Below are 15525 nucleotides of genomic sequence, written 5' to 3' on the forward strand. Positions count from 1 at the left end.
GAAAGGAAGAAGGGCAAGGGATGACCCCGAATGAGTTACATAGGACAGATAAAAAAGGATATAAAAGGGAATGAATACGTAGAATATATAGAATCTAGGTCCCTGTGACGTCACGCTGAGTGTCATCGCATGGGCGCCAATCTGGTCTTTTTCAAATGAGGTTAAATTTGACCATTATCATTCGTCTAAACTGGTATTTCTAAAACCAATAATTTGTAAACTATGAATACATTAATGGTGGGCAACGAATCGCAATGAATGCTTTTCGTGTTCATTGATGAAGGAAACTACCCTATTGTTAATTCACTACCAAAATTCCTACCTAGTTCCATTATCTATCCAAAAATCCAGGTGCAATTAACTTTGAACTTCTCGTAAAAATCTTGGAGTTTTGGGCAGGTATTCTCCGCCCATATCACTTAATGTTTTTAGTGTGGATAGTTTTACTCCTCTTAAGCTACACACTCGCTACTTATGATGATGAAAACAGCGTTGGTTGCCATGGCAATAACATCAGTCTTGCTGGTACTACCGCCAGAGTGTTCAGGTCGAAGATTCCAGTTCACTATTTTTGGTATGCCGGGTCTTCAAGAATATGGGAGATATTTTTGATGTACTTAGTACTTTCTATTCAGAAGGACGGTAGCGCTTCCGTTGTCGGCTTGTGATATGAAAACATTCTCATCGCTCAATAGTTTCGCGAAAGCCTTCCTCTCTACAGATGACAAGTTCGATTGCGGTGACTTGGGAGTTGGCCAATTGAATCCCCATACCGAGAAGTCTTTGCTCTACCGCCCAGGCTTTATAATGACTACCTACATTTCTTCACCTACTTTCAACTGGCCCATTAGCTCAGTTGGTTAGAGCGTCGTGCTAATAACGCGAAGGTCGTGGGTTCGATCCCCCCATGGGCCAAATTTTTTCTCCATCGCTGTACGTGCCGACCAATGCCATAACTTCGATATCAATATCTCTCTCTCAATTATGGATATCAAACAATTGGTTTGACGCAGCTCTTCACTTAATACGTACTCCTATCAGTTAATCTTTTAACACATATATCTCTTTCACATTCTTCTTTACCTGCTCCATATTTTAAATATTTTATTCGTGGTTTCCTTTCTTGTCATTCACTTGTCACTCGGCAGTTGTCTTCATCAGGTCAGTAGGTCTTATGATATGGCCAAGTGGGCTTTTACTTCTTCTTTCTAAGGTTATCTTGAGCCTCCTCGGCTCGACTACTCTTAGGATTTCCTTATCACTTACTCGGTCAATCCTGTTTCTCGCCCATCAGTGACAGTATTTCAATTATATTTTCCCCATCAAGAATTTTTATCCTTTCCAATCCGGCAAAGGTGCTACATTCACAATTACGCTTTATGACGAGCTACACGAAGAAACTCAAATTAATAGCGGAGAACCTCACTTCATTTCCAGGTACGACTTAATCTATAAATATGAGAAATTATGCCACACGAATAGGTTTATAAGTTCGTTTTTCCCTCGAACAATAAAGAACTATAATAAATTGTTGCCGGGCCGAGTTCAAATCCCGGGGGTGGCAGAGATTTTTTTTATAGGCTACCTAATCCCTCCTTGAGTGTTGTGAGGAGGGCACTCCAAGTACAGTACTCCGTCCGTCGGATGGGACGTTAAGCAGTGGTCCCCTTAGCTCCTTTCGTTAAGATCAGGCTAATGATGACGCCAGGTTTCTCTCCAATCATCTTTCCCTATCCCACCCTCATCGCGCAAATCACCTTAGCTATCGGTTGCCTCCTCCAAGTACTATACCAAAAATTCCAGGGGGTAATCAATATTTATATCACTCCAACGCACTCTTGCTTTCTTTTTATGAGAATTTACATCAATCTTAAAGAAGTTCTGTCCTCTCAAGCCACACTGCCCTCCTTCAAGGCAGTAGTTCCGACAATATCGGTTCTCTCTTACTTTCTCGTACTTCCACGTCCCTTTGAATCCCTAAACCCATCGTCTTCTATAGATCATTCTCCATTGATCCTTTCCCTGCACACTGGAAGAACGCAAATGTCACTCCAATTTTGAAATCTGGCCCCAAAAGCATCATTGAGAATTATCTTACGAATTCCAATCTTCCCGTGCCATCCATTTTTTTGAGCGCATCATACATTGTCCTCTTCACTTCTCCCTATTCACGTTTCCTCCCATCAGCAAGGTTTCCTTCTCTACAGGCCGTGTCTCTCTAGCCTTGCTGCACTGCACCACCGTTTCACCAACTTTTTCGAGTCCAACTCACAGCTCGATGTTTGCTACATAGACTTATCTAAAGCCTTCGACAGTCTTAACCACTTAAAATTGCCATAAACTTCAACACCGGCACGATTTCCATTTAAATTTTCTATCTTTGATCTGCAGCTTCCTCAGTTAACGTTATCAACGTGCATTAATATATTACATAGAAATGGAGGGATTTATCACCTACAGCCCCACTCCGCGAAAGCCCCGCATTTCTCGGAGGAAGCCATACAACTTACTTGTTGCTACTCAGGCTTCCAAGAATAAAGTTAAGTAGGTACCTTCATTTCTTCTCTGAATAACAATTGGCCCATTAGCTCAGTTGGTTAGAGCGTCGTGCTAATAACGCGAAGGTCGTGGGTTCGACCCCCCCATGGGCCAATCTTTTACCACGTCAATGGGAGACCACGATTCTCAAACTCCTGTTAATCACTTTCTCAACGTAGGTATTTTATTCAAATTTTCTCTTTCAAAAAGACTTACCCTCCGAATGTACTGCGTGCCAATTTACTCTTTATTTGGAGCGCCAAGGAAGTTTATGCAGAGAATTACTGTCTTTCCTGTATTTCCCTCCCACCTATTAAGTCACACTGTATTTCCAGGTACAACAGAAACGATTAAATAAGACAAACTTAGCCAAACGGATAGGTATACGAGGGCTGTTAAAAAATATCGGACTTTTGTTTGTTATAAGTGCACTTATTGAACTAGAGCCACCAACTTTAAATACCCTTCAATGTAGTCTCCTTGGTGATGCACACCCTTCTTCCAGCGCTTCTGCCACTGTTCAAAACATTTCTGGAAGGCATCTTTTGGAATGCTATTAAGCTCGGCCGTCGTATTCTGTTCGATGTCTTCTCTTTCTTCAAATCGAGTTCCTTTCAGGGACATTTCAGCTTAGGAAAGAGGCTGAAGTCGTGGGGAACCTTGTCGGGGGAGTACAGAGCTTGGCGAACCAGAGGAGTGTTGTTTTTAGCGAGAAAGCTCGGAATTAGATGAGCTGAGTGGGCAGGTGCATTGTGGTGATGGAGCTGCCAAGATTTTGTTGCCCACAGATTCGGTCGTTTTCGTCGCACAGCATCACGTAGGCGACGTAGAACCACAAGATAATATTCTTTTGTGATGGTTTGGCCGTGTAGTGCGTACTCATGATGCACCACTCCACTAGAGTCAAAGAAGACCCGCAACATGACCTTGACATGACCTGCCTGAACGCGATTCTCTTTCCACTGACGTTTGACCATTTTTAAATTGATTTTGTTTGAGTACTGCTCATGGCAGACCCCCCAAAAGCCTGTTCAATCTTGCGAATGGTTTCCACTTACAAATCGCCAAGCTTTTGGCAAAATTTAAAGCAGTAACGCTGCTCAAGTTTTTCTGTCATTTATAACTTGATAAAAACCGCCGAGCACAACAGAGAGGCCTTCTCTACTAGGCTGACTGCCAGCGACTGAAGTTTTGTTATGACATGAAACAGAGCATGCGCGTGCATTACGGTGCCCTCCACATCCCCACTAAGCTTGGTCACCAGCGTTTCATTCGTTTACGCGGTAGGACAGAAGGTCCGATACTTTTTGAACAGGCCCTCATAGCAATACATTTTTCAGTCGAAAAACTATGGCTTTAAATATTGCTAGGTGACCTCAGTATATATATCATATCAACGAGAACTTTCTTTCCTGTTGCGTAAACGGCTATAGAGGTGGCTTGCGTTGTAGTATGTAGATGTTGAGTTATTAAATACGCTTATTCCGTCACTTTACAACTGACATTTATTAAAAGCGAGGCGTGACTTTTCAATAGCAGATAGCCGCCGTGCGTTCTGATTGGCTGAAGGATGGTGCCAGCGATGGTTTCAGGGACGCAAACGGGGACGTGCCGAGCGATGGAAAAAGAGATGGGATTGCCATCCCTCGAGCCATCGCGGAAAATGATCGCGCAAAATAGCAATTTTTTGCCATCATTTGAGCCTTCGATGAAATTTTCCCTCGAAAGGGATGGAAAAAATAGGGTGGTTTCCTATAATTTTTTTATTGCCTAAATCGAAAGATTATTACTTCTGGAGTACGAATTTCACACTTTTAGATTTTCAAATTACGATATCTATTTTTTGCGATTAAATGAAAAGTGAAAATTTTCAAGCGCGCGAAAACGCGACGGCTAAGTATGAATGCTGGGAAAATCCCGTGTAACGTCACTCTGGTTTCCGCTGTCGCAAAGTGAGGTGACCTTGGGGCGATGATGCGCGCGCCGCTGAGATACAGGCTGCTAGCACGTAGCGCTTGGCTTAAATAAGGATTATTAATACCTTATCAAACGAAGGAAACTTTCCGACCATAGGCAGTAGGTGATTATTAAGAGATGTTTCTCTGAACTCTGTGCCCCATGCATGCATTGGTAATCTCAGACGATGTAAAACTCCTATCTACTCTTATAGGAACTAGGTCCCTGTGACGTCACGTGGAGTGGCATCGCATGGGCGCCAAACTGGCCTTTTTCAAATGCGATTAAAATTGACCATTGCCATTCGTCTAAACTGGGATTTCTATTACCTAATAATATGTATATTATGATTACACTAATGGTGGATAACGAATGGCAATCAATGCCTTTCGTTTTCTTTGATGAAGGAAACTACCCTATTATCGTGTGAGTCATGCTTTAGGCACGGCCCATACGTGTGGACAGCGACAGCGATGCAGTGCAATGAGAGCACGAATAGATTGAAGACTTGATTTTAAGCTTTAGCGAAGTTGAAGCAGTTCGACTTTGACCGCAGTAAGAATAGATGACTGTGGATACATCGCAAGCGGTAATTGTTGATTTAACTACCCTGAAGGCCTCGTTGATAACCAGTGAGGTCATGGCAAAATTAGCAGTGCTGGAAGGCACTTTCGTTAACTTATTTATAACTGAAACATTACGCTTAGTGTTTTTTATTACAAGTTATTATTATTTACATTTTATAACCAACTTTTCTGTTTTGGTTACGAATGTACGTATTAGAGAATTTGTGGCAAAAATTTTATGCTGATGGTTCGTTACTTTATGGAATTTATTCATATTAAATGAAAGTTGAACTCTGTTTTTCCACATGTAATATTTATTAGATCACTACCATGGTTTCGACGCTCCACGTCATCCTCAGACCTGTACCTGAGGCTCTGATAAATATTTTATGTGGAAAAAATAGTTCAGTTATCATTCAAAAAAATTGATAAAAATATTATTTTACTCAGTGGCGTTACTTGGAATATGCTTTGGGGGGGGGGGGGAGGGTAGGATGTCCTGGGGTGGTCAACAGCAAATATTTATAAATTACATGCCTGGAAATACATTTTACATCATTTTGCTACGAAAGATTTAACTTTATGCAGATGAAGTTATTACATGTCAAAACTAGACAATAGCTTTAAATATTTTTTCATTTCTCTGAGGCTTTTGGGGGCGGGGGGATCTATCCCCTTATCCCCTCCATACTGGGTGCTTTCCATTCATTGACACACGTCGACACAAGTCGACTTGCGTCGCGGTTTTCGTGTTCCATTCTGTGTGTGTCGCCGACTGCTGTGACACGAGTCAACAAACGGTAACGCACAGGAATAGGAGAGTTATAAACAAATGCCGCGAGTCGACACAAGTCGACGCGTGAGTCGCATGAATGGAAAGCACCCACTTACGCCACTGATTTGACTATTATGTCTGTTGCTAACCAATTACGGAACGGCATTCCGGCATCATGACACCACTGTTGACAACAATACATTAGTTGATTGCACCATTTACGGTCACTACAGGTATACAAATAATTTCGTTTTTCCCACCGAACAATTGAGGATTTAGGTAAATTCTTGGTGGGATATATCAATATTTATATCTCTCCAGCACTCTCCTGATGTTCTATTTTATGATCGGCTCTTGCGGTGGCTTGCGGGATAGAACGTAGTTGTGGGTTTTTGTTGGTCTAATTATGTTTTCCATTGCCACAACCTGGGATCAATTTCACCGAAAAAGAATTTGAAGCAATTACCCTTTATATGTCACCATGGAGCAAACTCCAAACACTTCCCCTTAAAATACATTGATTACACAGAATTGGAAGGGATGACCACTTGGAGTCTTTCTCCGCGAAAGCCTCGCGTTGCAGCGAAGAAACCATAAAAATAAGTCCCATCGCTACTCGGGAGTGAAAGCGTCCAAGTGTTGAATAAGTAGCAACATTTCTTCATCCTTGTTCAACTGGCCCATTAGCTCAGTTGGTTAGAGCGTCGTGCTAATAACGCGAAGGTCGTGGGTTCGATCCCCCCATGGGCCATTCTTTTTTTCTTCATCGTGATGAGCAACAATATTTCTTGTACATTCGGAAACTATACGCAATATCATGTTCATCAATATCGCAGTTACGGTATCTCTTTCAAATAACTCGTGTGGTTGTTTTATTTGAATGATTTTACCGTGCGGGAAAATATTATAGATATACTTAGGTAATTTTTTCCAAGGCATTACTTATCAAGGATCTACGGTAGAAAAAGAGAGTTATTTTTTCACTTGGAAGAGGAGATGAAAATATTTCTCTTTCGAATCTAACATTCTTTTATTCAACTACGCATGCCATATCGAAGCGCATTGGTACTCCTACGATACTTCTGTGTAGATTATAGTTGTCTTTTACCTCCGTCGCCTGTTCCACCAGCGATTTTATGAAGGGCATAAAATTTTCTGAACCGATAAGTATAGGAACTCGCTTTCCCCCTAATATAGAACTTAAATAAATGGTGGGTGGGATTCATTGCTCTCTTCTCCCTTTCTTTTTTCTCTTTTTTTTGTTTATGAGTGGTGTTCAAACGTCAATTGAGGTGCCTTGAGAGAGAGAGAGAGAAAATAAATTTTATTTCTTAATCGTATTTCATTTTATATCGCCTTGCGGTAGCAAGTTGATGTAAAACTAGCTTAGTGCATCTCATGTCGGGAAAGGACGAGTGCCCAAATGCTTTTCACGAGCTAGAACCCGGCATCATCCACGTCCGATGCCAAATGTGTTAATCGCTAATTATATTTGCCCAAGAAGACTCGAAATAAAACTGCAGGCTTTGTACTCGGCCACAATCCATCTCGTAACCGCTTAGTTAGTCAGAGGGGAACCCCGGAATGGGAGGCGTGAAAACGGTAGTCGTGGGCGCGGTATGCATACGACGTATTCGTGACATCACCGCTCAAGAAACGGGGGACTATCCCATCGAAGAAAAATTGTCTCTGCTTTAACGAAGAAGGCATGCGATTCTACTGCGTTGTACCTTATCTGACAATCCCATAGCCAACTTCCACGCAGTGGCGTAGCGAGGGAGTTCTAGGGGTTCCGGACCCCCCCCCCCCCCAAATATAAAAACACAGTTACTTTGCTTCATAGAAGAAAACTAAATATTGAAAATAATGGATTTACAATAGATTTCCTTGAAAAATGAAGTTTTTTCGGTTATGAAAAGTGTTAAAATTAGTATAAACCCTCAGTACTTTGTTTTTTCCTAAATTTCCCCCCTCTGGTTTTGGACCTCCCCTCCTCACCCCGTAAAAATTCCTGGCAACGCCACTATTTCTACGCTAAACAAAATCCAACTTTTTCCTGAGAGATATGGTGGAACAGCATGTTAAATGATACACTAAGATTTCGAACTGTCCGCTTCATTCGAATTTCACAAACTGTACTGCACGTGTTTTAATTGCCTTTCAAGCACCTGATGATGAATGAAAGTCAGTTGAAACAACGTGCAGTGGAGATTGTGAAATTAAAATTAAGTGGACAGTATGATATCTTTGTGTATTATTTCAACACTAAAACAATACCGCGGAAACTTTAACAGTCGCTGAGGACAATCAAAAGAAAGACTGACAGCAACGAAGTTTAGGAAATATTTTCTTACCTTGTGTGAAGATTTCTCGCATTATGCACTGGGTTGGGTAGGATTATTGGATTCCTGACAACGATTGGAGAGCTTTTTGTCCAAATGTTGGAAAGAGAGATGCATTCCCCATATTCACCCACATTTTTCACGTGGAAGGCGCGAAATATATCAATGATTTCCTATGTTACGAGTAAAGTGATATGAAACAAACAGAAAAGTAAAGTATAAAGTTATCATCAAAGCAATATTTTCATAACATTAGGAGTTTGCTGCATGAAAATCAAAAACTTTACCAGTAATTGATAACTATCTACCTTTAAGTTACATTACAGTGATTTCGGTATATATGTCTGTAGTTTCCGTTTTGAATATTGTTTTAAATTACATTTTTTAAATTATTATAAATTAAAAAATATTATCATGTTCTTAAAAGTATACATTAAAGAGTTATGAGAACTAACCGCACTGTAAGAAATTTGTATTATTAAAGCAATTGCACTATAAGTGAGCAAAAAGCCACTAAGCACTAATCTCTGAAAAAATCTGTCGAAAGAACGGGCGTGGGAGGAGTGGGAAAAGTATTGTGGCTCAGCATAAATAGATTTACAATATTCCCTCCCTTCATGGGTGTCCCTCTAAATCAAAATAAGGCTCCCTTTCATTCTATCTTAAAAAAATCCAATTCTCTTCCTTTCTCTCTCACGTTTAAGAAATATTCTACCCTCTAACACTATTTTCAGCATCCCCTCCCCGATACGTACTCGCTCCATCCATACTTCTCTGATTCTCATCCAGAAGATTCCTCTCCTCATATGAAATCAATGTTTTGCGGAATATGATTTGATGCTTTTCCGGCGGATTATGTGGTTACTTTTTTCGGGATTCCCAACGGGTTTTTTCTTTCATAACGGCCAACATTTAAAGCTCCGTCTCGGCGCTCATCTCAGGGCTGAATGTCCTTCCTTTAAAAATGAAAGAAATCAACATTCAGCCCTGATGATGAGCGCCGAGATGGAGCTTGAAACGTTGGCCGTTATGAAAGAATTGACCCAGTGGGAATCCCGAGAACATTTTACCCAAATGTTTTGCGAGTTTAATTTGTGTAGTCATGACATGATAGATTAAAAAGTAAACTTAGTTCTATTCCAAGCAGTATTTATTGAAATACCCAACCGGTTTCGACCTTTCCAGGTCACTATCAACAGGCGAAATGATAATGACCTGAAGTGACTCTCCTCACCCATCATATCGTCGCACTTCGTCGTTCTCCTCCTCTCCGCCCACTTCACGTTCTCCATTCTTTTACACAGCCACATCTAGAACGCCTCCAGTCAAGGACGAACCCAGGATCATAACTATGGGGGGAGGGGAGGCAAGTCATGGTCTAGGAGAGGGGAGGGCAAACTAAGTTATGACATTAGTTTATGAGATTATTTCCTTGAAAAAATAGTTTTATTTTAGTTACATATCTTCTACTAATACATATCATTTTTCGTGGGTTTGAAGAAAATTTGTTGAATGCTTTCGTTTTAATTCAGTACTGATTTTGCTTAAAGACTTTTGCGATTTATGCTTCTAGGGGGGGCAGCTACCCACTGGTGCAGCGAGGGGAGGGTTTTGGGGGATAAAACCCCCCCCAGAGCTAAGAGAAAGTTTTAAGTTTAATCCATTTTACTTATTTGGATGAGTATTAATTATAGAACAGTGTTAGGAAATATCAAATATTCCTTTGAAAGCCGTATAACTCGCCATTTTAAGCATTATTCTTAAAAATTTTCTGGAAGAGAGCCCCCGAAACTCCTGCTTACCTTGGTGGGTATGCAATACCCCCACACCCGTAAGTATTAGTTACCCTAAACCCCCTTAGCCTTGATTCTTAGCTGCGCCCCTGCAGCTGCCCACCCCTGCCCCTCGCTGGGTACGCCCATGCCTCCAGTCTTCTCTCCTTCTCCTTCCTTGCGCGACTAAAGTGCTTCAAACATTCATCGGCTTCTTTGAAATCGCGAGCGGTTCCCGGAGTGATGTCATGTGCGGACTACGGTCGACGGACCCTTCGTGAGACGTGAGCGAAGACTGCGCTAAATTATTTGGCACCCCGGAGCCAAACTATTTTGGCTCGAAAGCCATCGAATGGGCCTTCTGCAGCGGGCGGTATAACAACCCCTCTCCCACTGTTTTCTACTCCTCCAACTCTACATCCCTCCCCTATCTCATCGGGAGGAACACACGAACACATATCCCACTTGGAATGGGCTCAAAAGCAGAGTCACCCGCAGTTATATAGCCGGTGATGCAAGACTCTAAAAATCCACGCGCTCCGATCCCAATGCCGGCAACACCTTAACCCGTCTTAACCCCCATCTAACGGTTATAATTTTTAAGTTAAGAAAATTAACAAACTTTGCTTGCAAAATTAACCTGTAACCGTCCACTATTATCTATACACTTTATCATTTTCAAGAATAGTGGATTGTGGACCACTAGGCTTGAAAATAATAAAGTATACTGAAACTGGTCGACGATTAAAGGTTAATTTGAAGAAAGTAAATTTGTTATTTTTCTTACCTTGAAATAGAATTCTACGAGGTTAAGGCCTCAGCAATCCCGTGCTTTAATTTTCTTTCATTCCGCATACCGGAACGCTTCGCGATTCGTCAAAAACTTATACGGGCATACACAAAGCGTAACACAGATGGTAAGCTAATTATGCTCCGTTATGCGGAATATTCCGTGCGTTTGTACACTATACTAAGCTTGCAGACATGTCAAGCCAAGGGTAGCTTAAGGGACATCAACCCCCAAAAATATTTTTCCTTGCAACGACCATCCGCGATAAAACTACTGCCAACGAAATATATGGCAATGAAATGGATGCGTTTCCAATGCGTCCGATTTGCCAACGAAACACCAATGAAAGCGACCTGCATGCCACCCAAGCTCCCTAAAGCTATTTTCCGGCTGCGATTTGTGACTTTCACAACTCCGCACATTAGCAGTCGAAGAGAAAATCTTCAGTCACAGTAAAAATGTGACACACAAATTTCGCGCTTACAGATATCGGCCTGTTGGTCTAGGGGTATGATTCTCGCTTTGGGTGCGAGAGGTCCCGGGTTCAAATCCCGGACAGGCCCTGATTTTTTTATAAATGCATTTGAATACAATATTGCTGCTACTCGATACAGTACTGTCGGCTCGGTATAAGCATTGTTTGATTCTATCCTTGAAATATTAAATTAATTTTATTTACAAGCATATTTCAGCTTTACATTTTTCACTCTCCGTCATACAGTTGCTTCGCTACTGAAACCTTATGAAACAGTACTAATCTAAAATTGACTCAACCATATCGATGAGTAAGTTCTAACAACACGTCTCCCAAAATTAAGCAAGTCTGAGATAATACTGCTAATACTCCTAATAAAAAATGAAATTCAAGCAAAAAACAACTATTCATTTGCAATGTATGCTTATTTTTCAGTTTCGTGTGTATTAGTTATATTTTAATTTCAATTAAAATTATATACTAGTAAAAAAAATCATTGGATATTTTGCCCCCTTGAAAATTTGCTATTTTGAGATACGTGTTGTTAGAACTTAGCCATCGATATATGGCTGTACTTCCGTGGTATTTCCATGCATTTACACTTAGAACTGCATAAAAAATCTACCTTTATATTCCAACTGCAAATAGGATAAAATAGGTGTAGTGTGGAAGAATAGAACTATGGCGCCCCAAAGCTCAATTTGTGATTAGGCTATGCACTTTCCTCACACCCCTTCAAACACTAGATATTTTATTTATTTCACAAAATTTCCTTTTGTCCCTCCCTCCCGCTTATAATTCAATTCTCTCCTTTTCTTTCGGGGCTGAAACAGTTTCTTAATTTATCAACTCAATCGCGGCATTCGCTAGGACGTCTGATTATAAGGTTTTCTTTAATAATTGATATTGCAGAAAGTTTTCTCGGGTTTTCCACCGGTTGATGTCTTCCATGTCTCCCGACGTTTCGATCCGCGACTTGCTGATCATCCTCAGGGGATCTTCCGATCATTCGGAAGATCATTCGATCATTCGGAAGATCATTCGATCATTCGGAAGATCCCCTGAGGATGATCAGCTAGTCGCGGATCGAAACGTCGGGAGACATGGACGACATCAACCGGTGGAAAACCCGAGAAACCTTTCTGCAACTGATACGCCGGGAAAACCTAAGATCATACATAATGGATATTGTTTGTTCTATGGGCACTGTATTTTTTTCTTTTCTAACGATTATTTAATATTGGTTGTTTCTATTTCTGCGCCATAAAACCATTGTTTGATCCCAGCCTTTCATGGATATGCTTACAATTTCGAACCATATCCAATTTTCAGCTTAATATTATGTGTATCTGTATCATATGTCCTGATCAGAGAGGAGTGAAGCAAGCTTGTGGTGAGCATGAATTTACATGTATGATTTAGTATTTCTTTTTTATAATGACTAATTTATTACGTATGTTGCTACTGGCGATTGTGACTTTCACAGCTCCGTTCAATGCCGATCAAAGATAAATACTTTGCTTATAGTGAAAATGTAACGGAAATTTTTTCTATTAATTCATATTGGTCTGATGTTCTAGGGCTATGATTCTGGCATTGGGTGTTGGTGGTCCTGGGTTCAAATTCCGGACAGGCCCAGTTTTTTATACATCATGTATCTACAACGTTCTCCTCCTACTTTTCATTTTGCTGTTACCTATTGCATACTGCATTCTGGTTATTAGTAAACCACAGTCAAACACCAATAAATGCATGAGGCGACTAGTAGCCTGTTATGTAAATGCAGATATACGTCACTCACACTCCACTGAACAGTTAGTTGGTCTACCAAAATGATAGGTCATGGTCATTTTAGTAGGTGATCAACCCTGGTTCTTATAATGTTTAATGGAAACAAGTTCTGAAATGGAGACTGATTTAAACATACGTACTCATCGTGGGATAACATTAGTAACCTGCCAACAATCAAAGTGATTTTCCTGATTCTCTAATCCCATGAGTGATTTAGAACCATTACTAATGACTGTAGTAAATGAATTTATCCTCAAATCCTTACTATTCAAATCCCAATGCAGCGAAAATGTCGCGAATCCTAGTCTTAAGCATCCGTGTCCGTCATTCAAATCAAAACTGACAGTGCACCATTGTTTCACCACTGCACCAAGATGCAACAGTTAGTCTTTTTTAGGCACCCAGCGCCGAGCAGTATTTATAACCGTGATCTCAGCCATTGGTACGTGAGTTTAAGTACGTGATTAAGCGAGAATAATATTAAACTACTTCTATTTTCCCATACCACCTACTTTCATTTCCCCGTACAATCAAAACGGCGGCCATTACCCATCATAAATGATATTCCCGGAGCGACGGAGTGCATGAGCTTCAATACTAATCGATATTAAGCGATGGGAGGCACGTCGATTGTCGTCATCGCGGTCATTCCATCGACAACTATACCGGAAGTGAAAATATGTACTTAATGACGTAATGAATTGCTTGCACTCATCATCCCCAATTTAGGTTGTAGGGCGCCTTTCCAAGTGACGGCGTCTTCTTATTTTGTAAGAAAGTGACCCAGTTCTGAGAAGAAAAGGTATAACATAGCTGTTCCTATTACACTGGTCAACACCTGTTCTGTATCTGGAACGGCATATGGATTAATTACTATGTATTTTGCTGGATTCACTCTAACAATTCTTTCTTTTAAAATGTTCCCACATATTATTTTTTATTTACTTATTATGTGTTTTAGATTTAACTTTCGAATTTATTTGTTTATGGCTTTTATGTTGACTGTTTTTCATATCACTCTATTTTTCGGATCAGAATGTTGGGTACCAGAAAAGTATGAATTAAGGCAAATAGAATGATCGGAAATGAAATTTTTAAGACCAGTGAAAGGCTGCACAGTATTGGATAAATTAAGAAACACTCAAATAAGAAATGAACTGGGTGTCCAGGCTATCACTGATAAACTACAAGGCTACACAACACAGAAGTAAGGAACATATACTTTGAATGCCAAATGAAAAAAGTATCGGAAGACCAAGAAAAAGAATGTAATGTGGAGCCGGAACAGGCTTAGTAGCCTAATCCTGGAAGGAAGTAGAAGACTATCCAGATGCATAAAAAATTAAATTCGTTGCCCAGAGTTATCATTAGCATATATATTTTGCTATTTGCCTAAGATACTGTGGATTCTAAACTAGAGGAGCAACATTATAAGCCACGTAAGATAGAAAAATTACTGAACACCATATTTTTTAAGTTTTGAGCCTCCTAAACGATTTCACGATGTTGAAAGTAAAGTTGGCACACTCAACCATCAGCGAGGTATGATTTCAACATAACACATCATAGTATCAGACATTATTTATTTGAAAAATCATGTAACTAAACCAACCATTCCATACAAAACAACCCAAGTGTTAAAAAAAATTAAAATCCAATAATTTTGCTCGTATCAGCACACGGTGGTTGAAAAGTTAAATATGAATAATATACAAGCAAAATTCTTTGAATGCTTTTTCATGATTTGAAAGATAATCCATGCCTCGGGAATTAGAGACTAATATTATCATTATTATACACAGTAGCATTGATTGGGTGAACTTCAATGGATGGAATTAATGGCTTTTATGACGTGCGCGTAAAATATTCTGCATCTTATTTCAATTGTATTGACTTGCGCTATTTAAGAATAGAAAGAAATGTAAATGGGGAAAATAAAAATTAGGGCCTGTCCGGGATTTGAACCCGGGACCTCTCGCACCCAAAGCGAGAATCATACCCCTAGACCAACAGGCCGACGTTGATCGACGAGAAGTTTGTTTTGAAATAATTGTCACCTGTAGAGATTTCACTTGTTTCGACCAGCGCCTCAAGGCGGTGACGCGTGCACCACAACATTCCTCGGAAGGGTGAATACGCTGACCGTGTGGAATTCTGCAACACGGCGACGACTTCGTTCCCAAAAAGCTGTAGGCAGTACTTAAAAGAAAATTGATAGAGGAATTTAATTGGAGGTGGTAAAAGTTGATAAAACTAACTAAGAACACGCTTTTTCTTGAAAATTGCAAAATTCCTTTTTTAAACTGTATTTCCTCATCTGGTGGGCATAAAAAGCTGTTCTGAGCAATATTTTCTGGAAATTGCGTTTGAAAATTCACAATATCGCATAAATAGAAAAGGAAATATCTGTCTGAGCATGAACATTTTTTTACCACAACTCTAAAAATACCATTTCCACAAAAAACTGATATAATATTCATTTTACCTTAAGAATCAAATGAAAAATAAAATTTAGGAACT

General features: G+C 40.1%; 5 non-coding genes across 5 annotated transcripts; 4 read left to right on the forward strand and 1 right to left on the reverse strand.

Annotated features, from left to right (window-relative positions):
- The first annotated feature begins 841 nt into the window (after window positions 1-841).
- Window positions 842-915, forward strand: Trnai-aau. Its single transcript has one exon. It is a non-coding gene; the product is annotated as a tRNA-Ile (tRNA).
- A 1663-nt stretch (window positions 916-2578) lies between these two features.
- On the forward strand, window positions 2579-2652 carry Trnai-aau. Its single transcript has one exon. It is a non-coding gene; the product is annotated as a tRNA-Ile (tRNA).
- A 3860-nt stretch (window positions 2653-6512) lies between these two features.
- Window positions 6513-6586, forward strand: Trnai-aau. The gene has a single exon. It is a non-coding gene; the product is annotated as a tRNA-Ile (tRNA).
- A 4644-nt stretch (window positions 6587-11230) lies between these two features.
- Window positions 11231-11302, forward strand: Trnap-ugg. Its single transcript has one exon. It is a non-coding gene; the product is annotated as a tRNA-Pro (tRNA).
- A 3647-nt stretch (window positions 11303-14949) lies between these two features.
- Window positions 14950-15021, reverse strand: Trnap-ugg. Its single transcript has one exon. It is a non-coding gene; the product is annotated as a tRNA-Pro (tRNA).
- Window positions 15022-15525: the final 504 nt, after the last annotated feature.

Source organism: Ischnura elegans, chromosome 10 (genome assembly GCF_921293095.1).
Source record: "Ischnura elegans chromosome 10, ioIscEleg1.1, whole genome shotgun sequence".
Lineage (NCBI taxonomy): Eukaryota > Metazoa > Arthropoda > Insecta > Odonata > Coenagrionidae > Ischnura > Ischnura elegans.